At 48.5% G+C, this 21,029-nt stretch overlaps 1 protein-coding gene across 6 annotated transcripts in view; it reads right to left on the bottom strand.

The window, feature by feature from the left end:
• The window catches only part of Rimbp2 (RIMS binding protein 2), a 192,733-nt gene that overhangs the window by 80,291 nt on the left and 91,413 nt on the right, over positions 1–21,029 (bottom strand). For all 6 annotated transcript variants that reach the window (XR_007592534.1, XM_050146317.1, XM_050146316.1 and 3 more), the window contains 2 exons: positions 8,687–8,778; positions 689–803 (listed from right to left, as the gene is read on the bottom strand). The gene's annotated coding sequence lies outside the window, so the exon portion shown is untranslated. The remainder of the gene's footprint in view (positions 1–688; positions 804–8,686; positions 8,779–21,029) is intronic.

Here is a 21,029-nt window from a genome sequence, read left to right as displayed (position 1 = left end):
ATGGCATCACCCATAATGGGATGGGCCCTCCCCCATCTGGGATGGGCCCTCCCCCATCAATCCCTCCTTAAGAAAATGCCTACATCTGGATCTTATGGATTGAGGTTCTCTTTCAGGTGACTCGATATCGACAAAACTAGCCAGCACAGTATCCTCCTAACATCTAGTGGTTAATATGTTTTGAACATCACAAAAGCAACAACAACAACAACAAAAAAACTAAAAAATGCATTCGGTGTCGTTCTGCAACAACAGCATAGCCATCCGTCCATTACTCGCAGAGGGGGCTCTGTCCACATCAGGCATTTGTAGGCAGCACTTGGTTGGTCTGATCCACATCAATAGAAGGGATGGTGCTGTTCTAACCATGGCAACAGCAGTTACAGACCCTCCTTTATAAACCTCTGAGAACAATAGAAACCTCACGGAGATTAGGAACCTGGTCTTAGCTAAAGCATTCCCATTCCCACCTCCATGGTGCTGAGTTGTGTTTAGCAACCTCAGAGATGGAACACACAGTCGGGATGGTTTCCAGAAAACATTGTCTTCCACCAGTGACAGAGTCAATGTGGCCCCAAGAGTCCTCAGTTTTGGAGAGGTTTTCTGAGCCTCTAGGAGAGTAGTCACCATCCCCATCCCATCTCACCCCATTGCTGCCTGCAGAAGGGTCGTCATGAAGCCTTCCTACCTTCAGGACCTGTTCCAAGTTCTCCAGTTTGACTTGGAGCTGGCGTTTCTCCTGCACAGTGAATTGAGCTCTCCTCTCAGGTCACCAGGGAGAGCCGGGCATGTTCAGCCTTCACCTGTGAGCAGAAAAGCAGGAGACATGGAGGCCATTAGGATCAGCCCAGAATGGGAGGGGTACCATGCTGGTCCCCTCCAGTACCTGTGCATCTCCTCTGGAGCAGTAAAGAGCCTTGAGTTTTTTCTGGACAGACTGCCTGGCTGGTTCAAACAAGTCAGGGCCATCAGGCACCCAGAGGTGACATTCCTCCTGCCCCCTCACACCTTCACCACACCCAGAGTGATTGGTTCCAACTTGGAATAAGACCCACTCCTGGTACATGGGCAATACTCTATTCCCTAGATATAGTCACTGGCTGGGGAAGTCTTGTGACCCTTGTGTAAGAACCTGATAAAAAGGAAAAAATCTCTTCTCAGGGGACCTTGGAAATTGAGAAGAAGGGCTAGAGCTACTGTGTCATTTGCCACACAAGGGAAGAGCGGGTTTTTGATGAAGTTAATGAGGACACAGGGCCAAGACAAGCAGAGGGAAAAGGCTTGAGCACCTAGATCCAGCTGTACCTGAAGCTGTTTATCCTTCTATCAAAGTTACTGAGGTCAATTGGAATCATTTTCTGCCCCTGATATCATGAGAATTAATAGATAAGAATGTGCTAATTCTACAAGTACTAATTCTGTCTAAAACCTTTACCCAGTCAATGATGAAATGGAAGGAAATGGCATGTGTACACATACACACACACACACACACACACACACACACACACACACACACACCCTTTTCTGTCTCTCTTATTGGTTCTACAAAGCAGGTCAGGGCATGCTACTGATGAGAAAGCTCCCTGAACTGAGCTTCTATTAACTCTTAGGGGGAAACAACATATTCCAAACCAAAGGCAGACTTCTAGCTTCCTTCCCTCCTTCCCGAACGTTGGAACAGACTGTCTCAAAGCTCTGTTTCCCACCTCCAAAGTCCCTGTCATCTCAGAGATCACGTGAACTATGAGGCTTTTCTCTGCTAGACAGTTCCCCTGACTCCAGGAGAAAGGGGGCTGGCCTGTGACACTCCTGGTGGCTACGGGGGCTTCTCCTGGGGGTCATGGGATGTCTGGTACGCAGGAGCTCATGCGAGGCATCTTGTCACCACCGGAGGCCTCTGGCCACAGTCTCGGAAGAAGATGTCGTCATCTATTTCGGTTAAATGCTCCTCACTCTTGAACCTCAACCCCAGGGCACAGGTTGGCTGGAAACTGCCATGTCTTATGTTCCCACTTGTCAAGAGAGTAAAAGGGGATGGGGTGAGGGAGGGGGGTCTGAGCACTCAGAAGTTGGTCTCGTTTGGAGCCCAGTACAGCTTCATGAAATGTTTTCAAGCCCAGCCTCTCCCTGCTAGAAACTTCCTGGAGTTGCTCTAGAAATCAAAATAAAATCCAAACTCCCCAGGAGTCTGGAGCTTCTACAAGATCTCCCTCTCTTCTGCTGAAGGTTCTGGCCTGTGCTGTCACATGCTGAGGACACCCTGGTCTCTGCTTCCTAAACAAATCAAGTCCTTTCCCACCCCTGGTCCTTGGCACTTAGGGACTCCATTGCCTGTCAAGATGTATCCACCCATCCTGCACCATCCCCATGCGGGTCCAGCCCCATTGTGGAGCAGAACACCTTGGACAGACTTCCCTGCCCACAGAAGGTAACAGAAGCCTCATCCGACCACCTGCCTCCACCCACTCCCAATTTGCCACACTCCTTTTCTCCAGGCCTTTGCAGTGTGGGTGACGATCCTGCACGGAAGCTGGCTCCTGTTGAATGTCATTGGAACTCTCCCCAGAAAGCACCCTGTGCTGCTTCAGCCTGTTCCCAGACAGCATCCTCTGTCAGACCTTGTGGGGTCAGTTATCCAAAGTCTTATACTGATGGAGACACAGCCTACTGCCCAGGTGGGGGTCCAGCCCTCTCAGATGAGGTCCTACCCAGCCTCATCCCTATTGCTCTGTGTCTGAAGGCTGTAACCCCAACTTCCGGCATACTCCCACCCCATAGCTGTCGACCCTGTCTTGCAAGCCCCCATTCTTCATAAAGACCCTGACTCACTCAGTCTCCCCCATTGCTTTATCAAGGGATGGCACTCGGCTTCAACCAACAGCTAGGACTCTGAAATCCATGTGACACTGGAGCCCAGTGACAATGACTATGTGAACCTAAAACCATGTAAGAAAGGTTCTGACAGGTCTTCTTCCAGCCACACTGAGGATACAGTGCTCAGAGTGGGGAGAACACCTGTGACAGTGTCACAGAAGTCACTGCAGGGCAGAGCAAATCAGGACCTGTGTTCAGGTCCCTTCCTCATTGGCAGCCCCACCCAGGATGCTCCTCTCGAACATCCATGAACACTGCCTTAGTCAGAGACCTGACTCCCATTTCTGCTGGGTGAAGAGGGGGAGGGGCACCGGAGCTGACAGGCCAGAGAAGGGCCCTGTCAGTGGCCATTGGTTTCACTAGAGGGACACAGACCCATTACCTCTACTTAACCCTCTTAACCCTGCTACTACCTCAGGGCCCAGTGAGTAGAAGAGGCCCAACTGGCAAGAGTCCAGGGCACACCAGGAACCTAGTACTTTAGCACACAGGTCCCAGCAGAGCCCGGCACATGTGGGGAGGTGAGGAGGGAGGGAAAAACAGATGTGTGTCTAAACAGTCCGCATTCCTAGGACCATACAGCTCCTCTTAAAACACTCCACGTTGCCTTCGGAGATGTACTTGGCCTAGAATGTTCTCCTGGGAACTGAGCCAAGGTGCATCCTGCAAGAGAGGAGTACCCAAAGCAACAAGGCACCCCAGGACAAACAGTACAGGATCCAAATGGCCAAAGCACGAGGCCATGCTGTTCTCCTTTATCCCAAACATAAAGATGACTTGAGGTCCCTGCATGCATGCAAGTATCTCTGGAATAAAAGGAAATAAAAGCAGGGGCGGGTCATGTGCTTTCCTTTGCTTAGCCTATCAAATCCTAAACCTATTTGTCGTCCCCACAAACCTCCATGACGTTCTCAATTAAACTAATGCCAATATTTTTTATACTGGCATTCTGTAGTTGGATGTGGACTCCGCCAACAGGGTCACCGGATTTACAGATGGTGTCTCAGAAGTCCTTGGGCTATAGATTAACTGATACAACACCCTGCTTGGGGACTTGGCACCTCCAGGCTTGCGTGCTGCCCCGTCAGGCAGACAAAGCTCACTCGGCAACACTAGCCTCCAGGTATCTGCTAGAACATTTCCAGTTCACAGCTGATTCGAGAGGGAGCCACAAGGTGCCTGGCAGAGAGGAGCTCACAACACTTAGCTGTAGCTCCCGGAAGCAAACGAAGCCTCCAACCTCAACCTGCTACAGGACAGCTGTCCCGCCTGGGGGCAGCTCCCAGCTCTGTCTAGCTCAGCCAAGGAAGAAACTAGAATTAGTTTGTGAGATCAGTACACAGGTGACTTTGCAAAGCCTCGGGGTATCGGGGACATTTTCTGTACTGCATCCCAGATTTCCTGGCTCGACACTTCTCCACAAGGCTGTCCGCCAGAGGGACTTCGGTGCAGTATTTAATAGTCTGGACCACATCTGGATCTCAGAATCTATCAGCTCTGCTCACGCTTAGGAAGGATGAGGCCACACTTCTCCTCTCCTCCATAATTAATGCTGCTCTCTTCATGGGGGCTATGAGAAAACAGATTGCAACTCCAGGCAAGAATGGAAAAAGGAAAGAGCGGACCCTGAAGGCTTCCCCAGAGCCGGGTTTGTATTGACAAGCCCCTGCCTACTGTGAATCAGATGTAGCATTCACTGTTGTCGTGGGACTTCCCAGCTACTTGAGGACACAGATGCTGAGCCCACTGGCAAGCTGGTGAGCTGCTGTCTCCCGTGGAAGGCTCTAAGCCTGCAAGCTAGCTTGCTCAGAACTGGGATGAGAACAGAGCCCAGCCAGGCTGGCAAGGGGGTGGGACAGAGCTGGGAACATCTCTGCCAGCCTGTTGTTCCTGTCTGGGCCCCATGAGTCACCAGGCTCTTCTGACATCCCTACAAAGCAGAAGGGAAACAGTCTCTTTCTGCACCTAGAAGCCTACTCAAAGGTTTATTTTTTACACATATAATTTTAATTATGTGTATATGTGTCTGTCTGTGTGTGAGGATATATACATGAGTGCAGGTCCCCCAGATCCCAGAGGTATCAAATGCCCCTTAGAAACTGGAGGGACAGGTGTTTTTAAACGGAACTCAGGTCCTCTACAAGAGCATCTTCCCAGGTCCCTGACAGCCTGTTTCAAAGGGAATGCTGGGAAGGGGCCCATAAGTGGCCGGCCTTAAGGAAAACACGAAGCTGAACCAAGTCCTACTCTTCAGAAATAGGGTTGTCAAGGGCATCCCAGAGGCTGGGAAAATAGGCTGCTTCGGAGCCAAGACTGCACCTGCTTCCGTGGGAGTGCTGGCTTGACCAGAAACCCACAGAACCATCCCACCGAGGGGGGCGACTTGAAAAGGAGGAAGAAAGCTAGCCCATGGGCCAGTTCCCCACCATCTACCCACCAGCCCTGTCATTCTGTATACAGAGCTTAAAACAAATGTCACCATCAATTGATGTCATTCTTGGGCTGAAAAGGTCACTGAGGCTTCTCCTGTGTGTATCCTTGGTGTGTGTGTGTGTGTGTGTGTGTGTGTGTGTGTGTGTGTGTGTGTGCCTGAAGTTCTTAGTCTTCCCCCAGAGTTGCTTTGAAAGAAGAGAAGCTGATGGGAGCAGGGGAGAGGGCACTAACGGGAAAACACATTCATTTTTAAAATGTGATTAAAATATCCACGATATCGCCTCAACTATTTTCAAGTCCAGTGACACTAAATAAGCCTGCTCCCCGCCCCCATGACTGCCACATGTGTCTAGAACTCTGTCCCCTTAAACAACGACTCCCAACCTCCGCTCCCTTGGCCCCAGGTACCCACCACTCCAATTTCGGTCTCACTTTTTGGCTATTCCAGGGACCTCATTTAAGTACAATCAAAATCAGGCCTATAGTCGCAGCTATTCAAGAAACTTAGTTGGGGGGTTGATAGTTCAAAGCCTGCCTGGTGACAGAGCAAGGACAAGGCCACCTTGGATGACTTGAGAATCTGTCTCAAGATGAAAAGCAAAAAGAGGACAGGTGGCGTGGTTCTGTAGTAGAAGCTTGTCTGGCATGCACAAGGTCCTTGTCCCCCTCCCCAGCCCTTCCCAACTTCAAATAAACAAACAAATAAAAAGTTCAGTTGTTCAGTATCCATCATTTTGTTGCCGGCCTCCCCTGATGTCCCCCAGGTCCACCCATGCCCTAGCTCATATTAGAATGGCTTCTCATTATAGAGAGAGCCCAGCCAGGCTGGTGTGGGGGTGGGAAAGGCCTGGGCACACCCCTGCCAGTGTGCTGTTACCGTCTGTACCCTGTGAGTCACCAGGCTCCTCTGACACCCCTACAAAGCGGAGGAGGGGAGGTACACTCACTCAGTACCTCAAAGCCTGTTTAAAAGAGCAGGAAGAGCAGGCAGCAGAAGCAGACATCTCTGGTCTTTAGGAAGAGTCAAGCCGGGGTACCTGTGGGCTCCTTGTGTGTCTGTTTATCATCAGGGGACACATGGGTGCCTTCCAGCTTTGGGTCACTGTACGTTCATACTATGAACACACAAACACAGGTCCAGTGCCCCGCTTTCGATGTCTTTGACCACACACCCTGTGACAGTGTGAACTGTCAACTTGACAGAATCTAGGCTCGCCTGGGAGACGGGCGAGCACATCTCTGGGGGAGGAAGGCGAATCAACTGATGTAGGAAAACATCTCGATTGTAGCTGGGACTATACTCTCTAGGTAGATCCTGGTCTGTGTAAGATGGAGAGAGCTAGTTGGACCCCGGCACACCGCCATCCCCTGCTCTCTGCTTCCTGACTGTGGATGTGACGTGACGGCTGCCTCAGACGCCTGCCCCTGGTCCTCTGCAATGGTGGACCATAAAGTAAAGTTGATTTCGTCAGAGTATTTTACCACCTCATCAGTTAGTGCAACTAGCACAGACCCCAAGTGGAGCTGCTGGATCGCACAGAGTCCTAGCTAAATGCTGGAGGGACGTCCAGCCTACCTTCCCCACTGGCTGCCTAGCGCCCACCAGCAATGTACAGGGATCCCTACTCTCTCTGACGCTGCAATTTCTTGACAGAGAAAAAGACCCTCCCATTTTTAAGGTTTTAGTCTTAATTATGTTTAAAGTTATAGGGAGGCTGAACACATGAGTACAATGTCCATCATGGCCAGAAGGGGGCGATAGGAGCTCAGGAGCTGGAGTAACAGGCTGTGAGCCACACAACAGCCGTGCTGGGAACCAAACGCAGGTCCTCACTGAGTTCACACTCTTAATCACTGGGCCATCTCTCTGCTCCCAGAGTTGATTTTTTTTTCTTTTGAGGGTCTTTTATATACAAGTGCTCTACCATAGAGCTATATCCTTAACCCAAAAAACATGTTTTCAAAAAGATTCTAAGAGCCGGGTGGTGGTGGCGCACGCCTTTAATCCCAGCACTCGGGAGGCAGAGGCAAGCGGATCTCTGGGAGTTAGAAGCCAGCCTGGTCTACAAAAGCTAGTTCCGGGACAAGCACCAAAGCTACAGAGAAACCCTGTCTTAAAAAAAAAGAAAAAGAAAAGAAAAGAAAAGATGCTAAGAAGAAAAGCTGGAGCACAGGTGCCAACTGGTAGGGTTTAGCTATGCCTTGTCATACAGCTGGGTGAAACTGTGACGTCAGCAGCTCAAACGGTCCATTCAGGGCTGGGGGTGTGGCTTCTGGGGGTGTGGCTCCGTGGTAGAGCCCTTGCCTAGCATGCACAAGGCTCAGTTCCCTAAACTGAAAAGAAAAAGAATTTTTCCACTGGGAAAGGCTTGTCATTCTGGATCTCAAGACGCTAAAACATGAGAAAAACACGTTCTAGAACCTTCTGATATACATAGTGAAACAAGTAGTCTAAAAAGTCAAAACCCAAAGGTACTAATCCACTACTCAGCTAATACTGAAGGGATCTTTGCATTCCACAGGCTGGAGACTCGGCAGTGGCGGTGACAGCGGTGACAGCAAAACCAGACCAGTGGGGACAGACAGACAGACAGACACAGCAGAGAAGATAGACCAGACTGAGAAAGGACTGACAGACTAAATGACATAGAAACCAGGTTCCATAGAAGGAGAGGTGAGGTGAGGTGACCTTCAGACTGGTGTGGACAGGAAGCCTCACAGGAAGGCTTTGGGGCTTCAGTGGCTGGAACTTTGGGAAGAGGAGGAGGCAGGACATTCTGAAACCAGAAACTATTTGGAGCTGAGACCAGATTGAGGTTCCAAGTTGCAAAAAAGTTGGGGTGGCTGAAGCTTGGTGAATGAGGTGGGAGTTGCAGATACCAAGGTCACACAAGGTCACCAGAACTCCATGTATTTATGGGAACCACGGGAGGGTGTGCATTGAAGAAGCCAAGATCACTCCATCTGCTATGGGGAACACGACAGGATGGCAAGCAGGGAGGTAAAGAGCCTAAATAAGAAACCATTTTTGCCTCTGGGTAAGCAAAAAAAGAGTAGTTTGGCATGGATGCCAGCAGCTATGGAAGCCGGGCAGAGAGCTAGGACCTGGCCAGCATCCCCACAGCATAGCGGACCAGGAAGGATTCAGGATGGATCGCCACCCTCCAGTTGGGCCCCTGACTCTGTAGCTGGTAGATGTCTAGGTAGAGATTCATGCTCGAGAGATGCTGTTGGGTGATTCAGCAGGCTTTGGTCTTGGGCCAGTTCGGCTGGGTAGAGTCTGTGCATTCATCCCGCATGCCCTCCCTTCCCTGTGGCTCCTCCTGGATCCTCTTGAGGTATCCCAAAGTGGGTTAATAGAGGCATTGTTACCTACCTGGTCATGGTGCTGGGCCCTCGAGGGAGGGAAGGCCTTTCCAGGGGCCTCAGATGATGTTCCCTCTGCACATCAGCCTTGAGTTCACCATTCTGGAAAAGAAGGAAAGGGCATGGTGAGCTAAAAACGTGCCTGGGGACATGAAGTTCCAGTTTAGAGACTAGAGCTAGGCTTGCTGCTGACTCTGAAGCCTCAGCCAGGTGGGACCCCATCTTTCTTTGTCTAAGCCATGCATATGCCAGGTACAGAATGGGACTGGCGACCTGTACTGTGATGTCATGTGACTATTGAGCTGCTTTTGGTGCTGAGGAGGTACTGCTCGGTCATCCAGTCTTCTAGTAGCTACAGAAAGGTCACCCTATGAAATTCCATTCCACTGGGTTCAGTGGCTGCAGTTGGTATTGCTAGAGGGTAAAACAACAGGCTGTCTAATTCGAGGCAGGAGACACGACGCCAAGACAGCGCCAGGCAAAGAGAAAGACTTGCCACCTCCTTTTCCTACTATTGCAGTGTTTGCAAATCAATCCAATCATGAAGCACTCAGGGGCCACTTACAACCTCAGTCCCCATGGCAAGGAGTCAGCCACAGAAAGAGGTCATGGGAAATAACCCATAGACCAGCCAAGAAAGAGCTGAGTCCTGGGTGGGGATGTCGAACCTGATCAGTGACAGATAGGAAAGAATGAGGGAGAAAGCCAGGTTAAACCTGAGCGGGCTCCGTGGCTGAGTGTGCCTCTATAATCACATGGCCCACCCTCAAAGAAGCCAGAGTTGACATGGGAAGGGGTGCTGTGGCTGTGATCTCAAGGCGGCTGCTTAAGTCGCATAGGCTCTGGTGTTCCCTGTGGGAGCAGGGCACACATGCAGTTCTGATGCTTGGCCATTGAAACACTAGGGACAACTTAGCAAGTGCTCAGCGCTCACCTTATCCTATCGAACCCTTAGACTGCGAGATGTAGCCTAAAAGGCTTCATAGGCAACACCATAGGCATCAGGGCTGTCTGCTCAGGGAAATCGTTATCACTCTAGTTACACTGAGCCCCTCTCAAGTTTAAGCTGCTCTAATTAACAAGCCCTGTTTAAGAAATGCCAAATAAAGACCATTCTGTGCAATATATATGTGTGTATATATATACATGTATATATGTATATGTATATGTATATATACATGTATATATATATGAGCATAAGGCTTCTATAATGTGTGGGCTTACAGCCGCAACACGACAAACCTATCTGTACCAGGCAGTGAGGGTGACAACCAAGCTGAGGATCCATAGAAGGACATGGCAGGGAGGACTGGGGATTTGACACACTCTGATACAGGGTTTCCACAGGCTGAAGTCCTGGAGACCCCTGTCACTTAAGTGCATGCGGCTCTCCTCTGTGTCAGAATGGGACCCCTGAGGAGGTGGATCCCACTGGCTGCTGACCGCATCTGAGGGCTCAGCAATTAAGTTCAGCGACACACGCCCACAGTCTCGAGATGGGGAGAGTGTGACTCACTTATTGTCACGACTATGTTGAGGAGTGATTCGGGGAACAGGGTCCCTCCTTCCCAGTCTCTTTTGGCCTGGAATAGCATTGCAAAAAACAGGCAATCTGGCTTGCTCAGACTTCCTTGCTGCCTCAGAGAGCTAAATCTGTACATGTGTGTTTACACATATGTGTACTTGTAGGTAGAAGCCGGAGGATGACTGCAACTGTCACACATCAGACATCATCAGCTTGCTTTTTCTGAGGCACCATCTCTCACTAAACTGGAGTTTGTTAGCGGTCTGGGGTGGCCAGCAAAACTAAAGGACCCTCCTGTCTCTACCTCTCTAGAGTACGTAGCTGGCTTTTTAAAATGCAGGTTCTGGGAATCGAACTCGAATCCTCACCCTCGCACAGCAAACACTCTACCCATTGAGCCATCTGCCTAACCCTCGGACCGCTAACTCTTAAACTAAATGCATATAGTTGCAGCCAAAGCCCAGCAAAGGGACAGGGCTCAGGACCACCAGAGTGAGGATGCATAAGAGAGAGCACAGTCACGTGAGACAGTGTGTATGTGAAATCCTAGGGTCAACACTGCACACAGGAAAGCACCATCTCCTTACACCCTGCAGATGGGCACACAGCTATGGGTAGCTCCAGGCCAGTGACCAGATGGTCCCAGGACCAGACTTGAGATCTCCTGGGAATGCAATCCTGAAATCTTGGGCCAAAGCAGAAAGTCTAGTAAATAGGTCTTTCCAAAGCATTCAATATTCACTGATACAATAATTCAGAAAAACCTTAATTGATTTTCTGAAGTGTCAAGCAGAATTATGGACCAAAAAAAAAAAAAAAGAAATTCCAATAAGGGTAATGGAGTAAGGTAAAACCTACTCCAGAGTTCGAATCTCAACCACCTTCAAGGGACAGAGAAGCATTACACATGGACAACTGGACAAAACGCAAGAATATTGTACACGGACGGTGAACGGGATGTGCCCACAGCTGCAGCACAGACCCACTTGTAGAAGCCACACAGGAAGAAGGGTGCCTGGAGTCACTGGGGCTGCTGTTCCTTCAACTGCTGTCACCATGACTTTCTCTTTCGATTACTCCTGTTTTGATATATGGCCCAGTGACTCAAAATAAGCATAGTGGATTTATTCCCAAAATAGACGCATCTACAGGTTGGATCAGGCTTGAAAGTGAGGGTCTCTTTTAGAGAAGTCAGGCAGAGGTAGAATCCAAACACTGGCGAGCAAGTGAGGGCATGGAGAACTGAGCAAGAGTTCCCTTTATACAGGGAGGAAGCAGGTGATGCAGGGTGCTGGGGCAGCGCTATTCATCTGAGCCTGGTAAGGCCATATGCACTACTGTGGGCTAAACTATTCTCTCCAAAGGTATATCTTGGAGCCTCAACGTAGCAATATTTTAGACAGAGCTCTTGAGAGATTCGTAAGGTTCAATGATGCTATAAGGGTAATACCTCCTTCCCCCTTTTCTTCTATCCCTCCCATACACACAGACATGTAAAGACAAAGCCTCCTGCGAGCGTAAAGGGAACTGAGGTACTATGGAACTAACCAGATCCTTGACCTTGGAGCTCGGCCTCTGGAGTGTCTGCCGTTCTGTGCACCCAGCCTAGGGTTCCCAGACTGGTCTTTCATCTTGCCACAGCACTGAGAGGTAAGCTGAGTTTTCCTAGTTCCCCTCATGGGTGCCCCTCAACACATATGTATTCTAGAAATAGTTCCCATCCCTGGCCTCATGAGAAAGGGAGACAAGATAGGACACATAAAAGATTGACAGCTGCAGAAACACAGGCAGTCCAGCTTTGTATGCAGGTTCCCGGGGATCAAATTCACCTCCTCATGCTTGCATGGCAAGTGCTTCACCAGCTGAGCCATCTGCCCTGCCCTGACTGTAATGTCTTCATCTCCAAAGGGAAACTTGATTTAAGGATCTTAATGTTTTACCAAAGGAGCCTGGGTTTGTATTCTGGACTTGGTTAGTGCTGTCCATTTGTTTATGAGTCATCCACTTTGGTTTTGTCATCTGGGAAAAGTGAGACAAAAGACTCACTCTCATGTCTGGACATGTGTAATGACTTATAAATGATAAAGAGCAACCTCACTGGATTCAGAGATAGACTGTGTCATTGCAACACTAAGTCTAGTCTAATATTCCCATACAAGAATGGCACCATCAATGATGCAGTAAGCCAACACTGGGTGCTTGTTGTCTCATTCTGTCTAGGAAGAATTTGAAAAAGATGCCAGCCTGGTGTCATTGGCAGGGAGGATGGAGTTGCTGGGGGATGAAGGGGTCTTGAAGATAGATTAGGAGTAGAGAGATGTGCAGTACGCAAAGGAATGAGCCATGGAGAGACCAGTATCATTCCCAACAGCATTCTTCACGCCTGTCCTTGGATACACAGATCAGTGTAGCTCTTGCCCCTTATCATGAAGCCTCTTTTTGAAGCAGGTGGGAGGCCATCACAGAAATCCACAGCTGGTCAAAATGCAGAGAACAAATGAGCTGGCCTCATCCTCAGTTGCTGCCTCTCCAACCTAAGGCTCAGGAAACAAAGAGGAAGATGGGGCAGAAAGATCCTAAGAGCCAGGGGACCAGGACAAGATGTCTACTGTGAGACTGTGTCTTTTATAGGTGACAAGGAAGCTGCCTTCATAAAATCTCAATAGTATAGTCACCTAAACAAGACCTGCTCAATGACACCAGTTGACTTGCCAGTGGGGGTAGGGGAATCTCCAAAGGCCCCACCCTTACACCCTTAGAGAGAGAGAGAGAGAGAGAGAGAGAGAGAGAGAGAGAGAGAGAGAGAATATGAATGAATCAGTCTTCCCCTGATAGATTATCCAGTCCCAAGTAATGAACACATGTACCTATGAGCAACTCTAAGTGGACTCAGCAAGTTGTATTTATGTAACATACATACATAACAATAATGATTAAAGAAAAGGAGGTCATGAATTTGAGAGGGTGTGGGGAATATGAGAGGAGCAGGAGGGGTGGAAAGTGTGATGTAAATACAATAGGACACACAAAATTCTCCAAAAACCAAACAGAAAGAAATGTTTGCTCTGTCCAGGGTCCTGATCGTCTCCAGCCACATGCACCCAGTGGCGTTGACACCACAAGAGCTACCTAATTTGCTGCCTGCAGGATAATCTGGATAATCATGCCTCAAAGAGCCTGGTCTGGAGTTTCTAGTCCCAACCACTCCAAGTTTGATTGGGAGGAAATCATTTAACCCTTCAATTCTTGGTGATTTTCTTGAGTCCATTTGACTATGAAATACCATTATGCAACTAAGGGGGCTGTGACCCAAACTACAGTCTGCCTTCCCAGAATGACGGGGAGAGGAGGCAGTTCTAAGTCTCAGTTTCCTTCTGTTCTGAGAAAGTCCTCAATAACGTGCTGCAAGGTAAAGAAATCTGGACCCCAAAAGCCATGCATTGTTTAATTCCACTCATATTAACAATTCACAACAGGTATATGTTCCCATAGAGATAGACTGCAGATAGATGCCAAGAATTCCCCTGAGATTCATGGTGCTTAGCCCCTCTGAGACCCTTGTGTCTGAGAGACCTTCTGGGTAATTTTTCACTCCTTGTGATCTCAGCAAGACCTGTGGACTTAAGAGCTGCATATCTGAGGGAGATGTGAGCCCGTAGGTTGTCGGCCTGAACTGCACACAAAAACACATAAACTACTCCTAGCTCCTAAGAAGGATCGAAGGGTACCTGTAATAAAATAGCCATGTGATAAGACTGCTCAGAACAATAAGTAAGAGAAGAAAGGGGGCAATAGGTAGAAAACTATACAGCTATAATCCCACGCCTAAGACACTGGCCTGTTGCTGTGTGGTATGGCTAAGCTCGGAGTTCACTAGCCACTAATACGGGAAGGCAGGAGCATCCATTATGTCTGGGTTACTGTAAAAGATGAGCCTCCGTGGATCTCTCCACAGATAACAAGGCCATGAAAACATTAAGTGACTTTTTTAAAAGGTGCTGCTTCTCCCAGAGAGGATTGATTAATGGTTGGAAACGACAACAGTCTCCATTAAGACTCCACCAGCCTTCTTCCCCCTTCTCTCCTTCCAGCCCTGAGCCTCCAGCATTGCCTTGGAAACTCCCAGAGATGGTTGCTTCAGGCACACCAGCGGATGAAGATGCTGTGTGGCCAACTGTCCTTGAGGAGATGATGGGGTGTCGTGTCCCACATCTGGGCAACAACTACCGGGTTCCGCCTGGCTTATTCATCCATGCTTCGAGAGAAACGTGAAGATTAAAAAGAAACGGGCAAGAGACAATTGGTAGTGTCTGGAGAACATCTAGTAAGTACTGAGATTCACCTTGTGCTTATTTCAAACAGCCTTTATACACCCCAACCCAAAGAGGAGGGGAAGGCAAGAGACTTCTTTACCATGGTTCAAGGAACAAACAAAGTAGTTACCTTCTCAATACCCAAAACATCAAGTAACCAAACCCTAGGTCAAAACATCCTGTTTGTAGCCACACATTGGCTCAAACCTCCTGTCATATAACCTTGAAGGAGCAAGAATAGGTCTGAACTCTCCAACCTTTAGTTAAAGTGGAACAAATCCATATCCGTGGGCTCCCACAATGGCATATATGATACACGTATGGAGTCGTCATCCTCACTATTAGAGAGAAACTTCATCGGCACTTAGAAGGACCCCTTCCCTTCCCCAAGACTAGTTCCTAAGACTGATGACTGACTGGCTTTCCTTATGTTTCCTTATGGCAATCCGACCAAAAATCAATCCATCAATCATTGTTTAAAAATGATGTTATAGGCAGGTGTAGAAGTCCACCCATGTAATCCCAGCACTTGGGAGACTGAAGCAGGAGGATTACCATGAATATGAGACCATCCTTGGCTATGTAATAAGTTCCAGGTCTGCTAGGGATGCCTAATAAAACCTTGGGAGACTGATGTGACCACCGTATGTTAGGTGACAGATTATGGTATGGGCCAATAGAAAAACAGTGCCTTGGTCTCCCTGATGCAGCTTCCTCCACAAGCCATTCCCAGGATATCTGTCACATCACAAGCAAGGGCCCTTACTACTAAAGCCACAACTTCCAGTGCTCAGACCGATGCCTCCCCATGCCCGAAATGAGAAAAGGTGACCTGGCCTATCTGGACAAGATACAGAAGAGCCGTCCGACTTAGGTACAGGCCTGGGTCAGTTTTGAAACTGCCCCTTTTGCGAGCAGGACTTGGGTGGAGAAAAAGGCAATATTAAGCATGCAAGCTCCGTTCCTGCTAGCTGGAAGCATTGCAAACAAACATGCAGTTCTTTCTTCCTGCGGGGTCACTGGGCTCGCTCTGAAAGCTGACATAAGCAACCCATAGAGAGTGAAGGCCTCTGGCGTGGCAGCAGATGACGGCTTATGATCCATATCCTTTAAGTGTTTTCAAGGTTTAGAGACTGCAACCAACATTTAAAACAATAAAAAATGTAATGGTAAAATAAGGATTGATATTTTCTGGCAAAGAAAAATAAATAAATACCAGCAGAAAAGCTGGCAATACTGTCTGTGTTTCCAGACAATTAGCAGTAAACATCCATGTGTTTGCCATTGGACCTAATTGTCAATTACAGGCTTCCTCCTGAGACTGTAGCTCAGAGAGGTTATAAGACATATGGAGGATCACACAGCAAATCTATTTCAGAGCCCAAATCAGTCAATACACTGTCTTCCTCTAGTTTGTTGCTATAACAGAAACACTTGATGCTGGGTACTGTAGGGAAAAAAAATAAAGGTTTGCCAGGGCATAGTTTAAGAGGCTTAACATCTCAGATCAGGCAGGACCCATATCCAGGCTCCAGTAGGTTCCTGAGGCTGCACCCTGACAGATTGTGTTCAGGTGACAGTAAGCTCTATAGACGTCCCCCAAGTGCCTGGCATTAGTGCTCTGCCCTCTCTACAGCCTGGGTCTATGCATTTTGAGAGGCTTGTCCCCCTCATTTCCTGCAAGGTACTCAGAGGCAACTCATGAGAGATACATCCTTCTCCTGTGAACCTGATCGCAGCCACATTCAGGCCCAAGACACCACCTTCCTTCTTCTGCTTCAATGTGGATTTGCTCAAAAAAAGAGCTCTCAACCCCCACCAGACCTTCAGAATCCCTTCTGGTCTGTGGCTTCTTCACAAGAGAAGTTGGGCTGGTTTCCTTTGAAGCATCCACAGACCACGAGGTTAGGGCAGCAACTAGCTGGGGAACTCAGACCGCATCACACCTGAGAGGACCACACTGTGCCTCAGACCCATCTTTGGGTTGCTGTGTATATTGTCAGTCTAAAAATACTTAGATGCTTACGAGGTGCCTAACTTGGGGTGCTTTGTGCAAACTGATTCTCTTATGGGTGAAGTTGTGACTCTGACCAGGGGATTGTACCAACCTGCCCAGAAACACCAAATACAGTACTGGGGCATCCCAAGGAACCCCAAGACAAACCCTGCTCTTGCAGGTTGCATCCTAGTTGGGGAGATGTACAAAGGACCACACCTTGCCAGATGGATTAGGTTCTAGGAAAAGACAAGTCAAAATAAGTCAAAGAGAGAACGAGAGAGCAGGACTGTCTGGAGATGGCATGAGCTAAGCCTGGTCAGTGAATCAGCAAAAAGAGTTCATGGCTGTATCAAGAGCAGGGACCCCCAAGGAGATGAGACCAAGGGTTCCAGAAGAACTGGAGGTAGGTAGGGCTTCGGCAGGTGATCAGGAAGGCAGCATAGGGCATCCGGGATGCCACTAGTCACAGATGAGAACCAGGATGAAGCAGCAGGCAAAATACATGTCTTCCTGGGGAGCCACAGCATCGCCTAGCCAGAGACAGTGCCACGCGTGAGCTGCCACCTTAGAACCTGCAATCCCTCCATGCGCCTAGCTGGAATCTTTCTCTCTCGTACTGTAGCTTTACTGGAACCCAGAACCCTGAGTCTTTCCCCAGCTACAGTCTCTTTCCTGAAAAACTGAGCTCTGGGAAAGACATCACCTTGAGTCTGAGAGCCTCAGCTCGGCTTCACACAGAGGCCGTCTCAGAATCTCAGCTCGGAAGCCCATGTGGGTCTCCTTCACTGTGGATCTGTTTAATCCCCGTGCTTTAGAAACACCTAATCCTCTTCAGGAAAGAAAATAGAAAATGGATTTAAGAAAAGAGAATGGTGGGCAAGAAAGGGTCCTTGGGCCCCACAGTTTCAAGTAATTACTGAAGGAATAAGCCTTTCTTTATCACACATACAAAAAAAAAGGGGGATTCATTTTCCCTGTGTGACAATGGTGTTCTCAGCTTTACAGCAGGGCAAAGAAAGGCCAGATGCTACAGCCCCATGCATTCAGCAGCCTTCCCCGCTAGTGACCATATCTGACTGGCCCAGGGCTGTCACCCCAGGCTCATTCATCAGGCTCCCATGGCAGCCAAGGATCAACAACCTGCATAAGGAAGGTGAGGATGCAGAACCCTAGGTGGCCGGCTCTTGTTCTCCATCAACCCCTTAAGGCAGCATCATGTGGGCCCGAGAAGATGCTTAGGGGACCCTGATGCGGGGCTGCCATGTGAGGTGATGTCCGACCAGCAGGTGTAAAAGTTGCAGAAAACGTGGGTGGGGTTTGGAGTGAAGCTTGGTTTGCAGAGAAGAAAGGAGTCATGACACGAGCAGAGAAACAGATGGAATTGGAGGATTCGGGTCAAAGGGAAACAAACCGGATTCGGAATGGCAAGGAAGCGCGTGCTTGTGATAAAAGCAGAAAGAAGACCATGAAAAGAAAGAAAAATCTTAAGGGCACTCTTTTCTATTTGTTGTTGTTGTTGTTGTTGTTGTTTCTTTCGAGACAGAGTTTCTGACTGTCCTGAAACTCACTTTGTTGACCAGGCTGGCCTTAAACTCCGAGATCCACCTGCCTCTACCTCCTGAGTTCTGGGATTAAAGGCGTGCACCACCACCCATGAAAGGTAAAAAGAGACATGTCAGTGGTTAGGAGCTTGTATTACTCTTCCAGAGACCAGGGTTCAGTTCTCAGTACCTACTTGAGGCAGATCACAACTGCCTTCAGCTACAGCTACGAGGAATCTGACGCCCTCTGCTGGCCTCATGCATAACTGCACTCATGCATGCGCACAGAGAGACTACGTGTGCTAGGAATGAAACTGGGGTCCTCTGCAAGAGCACTGTGTGCTCCTAACCACTGAGCCCTCTTGCCAGCCTTCATTAAATAAAACCAATCTTTTAAAAAGAAATGGAAAAAAGGGAGGCACAAAACCAGAACTGTTTGGAAGGAGGAAGGGAGGGAGACAGCACCGGGAGGGCAGAAGGGATGGCAAAGGGAACAAACAAAAGCAAAATACAAAGGAAAAATGTCATGACGGATTCCACCACTTAAGAATTTAAATAAAAGATAAATTCTAAGAACTTAGCCATATGTTCAATGAAGCCCTGACAGTTTGGTCTATGTGTCCCTCAGGGTTCTCCCTGTTTCCCACCACTGAGACTGTTCTTCCGTCTTTTGTTCTGTGGGAGGTGCAAGGCTATTTGCAGAATGGCTCCACCTCCACTCTCTCTCAGAAGCGCCACATTTTCCCACACCTTTGTCAACACACAGCCCTATTATTTTCTAAAGTATTACATTGTATACACGTAAAGCATTATCTTATTAAATTAATTTCTAGTATATATACTCATTTCTATTTGGGGGGAACCATCCTATGTTATGAGAAAACGCACCTTCAAAAGTTTACATTATTCATTTTCAGAAAGGAAATGGGGATGCCATTCCAGATCAGAAACCACACAACCCTATAGCCACCACATTGCTGAGAAATAAAACGAGGACGCAAAGTCACCGACAGTAATGTGAAGAGACCAGGAGCTTGCAGAGAAAAGGGCCTATCCCACACTGACCAAAGAGGAATTTATATTCTTTTAAATAAGGACCTCCCCGTTTCCAAGGTCTGGGTAGTCCCATGGAGACAGCATAGCAGAGACACACAAGTTTTGTCAAAATGTGAAAAAGAAAGTCATATGTTCATTCTCAAGAGTTCCTGACACTGGGGCCCCTTGCAAGGAGTGGGGGCTGTAGTGATGTCTCAGTGCTTAGGAGTGCAAAATGGTCTTGCTGATAACCTGAGTTCAATTCCTACCCCCCCACACACACACACATTGGGTGACTCACAACCACTTGTAACTCCAGCTCTGGCACCCTCTTCTGGCCTCTATGGGTACCTGCACCCAACATGCACATACCCACCCACAGACACCCATACACACAATGAAAAATAAAATAAATCCATAATAAAAGAGTGTGACTTGTCATCTTTATTGCCAATGTGACCACAAGACAAACCGCTTCGTGGTCCCTCAGAGTCTAGAAACTGTCAGTGCTCAGCAGTGTTTCTTTCTAGAATGTTTCTCAAGACAGAGGAACCTGCCAAAGCTGTCATTGACAGAAGGTGACCTGGAGTTTGCTCTGCTGTCAAACCTCCTGCCGATCCACCATTCATCTCGAATTCCCAGAGGACGCCAGGAAAGCACGCCCTGCTGGTTCTATCCATCTAGGCAGCTTGGTTTACTCCCTTGCCCTCCCATCCTGATTCCTCCCTCTTTCATCCCAACCCCTTCGCTTCCTGACTACCTCACCCCAGCCTCTCAAAGTCCCTGTAGAGAGGAGGTGCCCTGTGGGCTCTCTGGGGCTTTGCTCTCCACAATGCTGTCACCTTGGGGTGTCCAGCTTCATGGTCAATGCCAGGCTCACAGTAGTGTCCTTGCGGCTTCCCTGGATGGCACTGAGAAGCCGCATGAAGGCTGCCTCGAGGCTCCTCTCTCCTTCCCCCTCCCCTCTCTTTTCTCAGCCTCTTAGCATGCTGCTCACTCCTGAGAGTCTCAGACCAAAGCAGGTAGTGTTCCAGTCTGAAGATTTCAATTCAGGTATAAACAGAGTCCTTTGTTCTGGCAACCCACTGAGTGGGCTGTTCTGCCTGCTGGGTACTTGAGCTCAGCATCAACAGGCAGAGAGCTGGCAGGGAGAGATGGTCTGACCCAGTGAGTCCTTGGATCCCTAAGGCACAGGGTCAAGCAGTGTCCAGCCTTAGCAGCGTGTCACATCTCGCTCCTGGATGTGTTATTTCTCTTGAGAACACATTTTGGAGAAGCATGCTCCCGGGACAAGGTTCAAGCACTTTCCATTCCTTGAGCAAATGTTGCTTGGTGCTGTGGCTGTAGTTGAGCCTGTCTCTGAACCAAACTGCATCTAAGAGCTTTATTTTCTAACAGTTTAATCTGGAGTGTGTGTGTGTGTGTGTGTGTGTGTGTGTGTGTGTGTGTGTGTCTGCATGCACATACACGGAGGCTAAAGATCAACCTCAGGTATTCATGTGTCATTTCTCCCATATGTTCACCTCTTTTGAGGAAGGGTTTCTCATTGGCATCAAACTTACCAAGTAGGCTGTGCTGGGGGACCAGTGAGCCTCAGGGAATCCCCAGCACTGGCATCACGAGAGCAGGCCATAAGATTAGCATCTTATATGGGTGCTGGGACTTGAACTCAGATCTTTACATATACACGGTCTAACAAGATATGATAAGACTGGGTACAAACCCCCATATTATAGCTGGACATGGCAACCCAGTAGGAGGGTCCCAAGTACAGGCAGAAGAGTCAGAGACACACCCACTCCCATTGTTGGGAACCCCATGAGCAGCCATGATTTTGTTAGTCTTCAATTTTCAATTTTTTCTTTGCTTGTTTTTAGTTTTTAAATTACTTATTTGATGTGTAAATGTGTGTCTCTATGATGGATGGACATGTGTGTGTG

The sequence above is a fragment of the Alexandromys fortis genome, unplaced genomic scaffold, assembly GCF_014885135.2.
Source record: "Alexandromys fortis isolate MF-2015 unplaced genomic scaffold, M_Fortis_MF-2015_v1.1 scaffold_56, whole genome shotgun sequence".
In the NCBI taxonomy this organism is placed as follows: Eukaryota; Metazoa; Chordata; class Mammalia; order Rodentia; family Cricetidae; genus Alexandromys; species Alexandromys fortis.
Note: the sequence above shows the minus strand (reverse complement) of the source record. Positions and strands in the feature narration are given on the sequence as shown.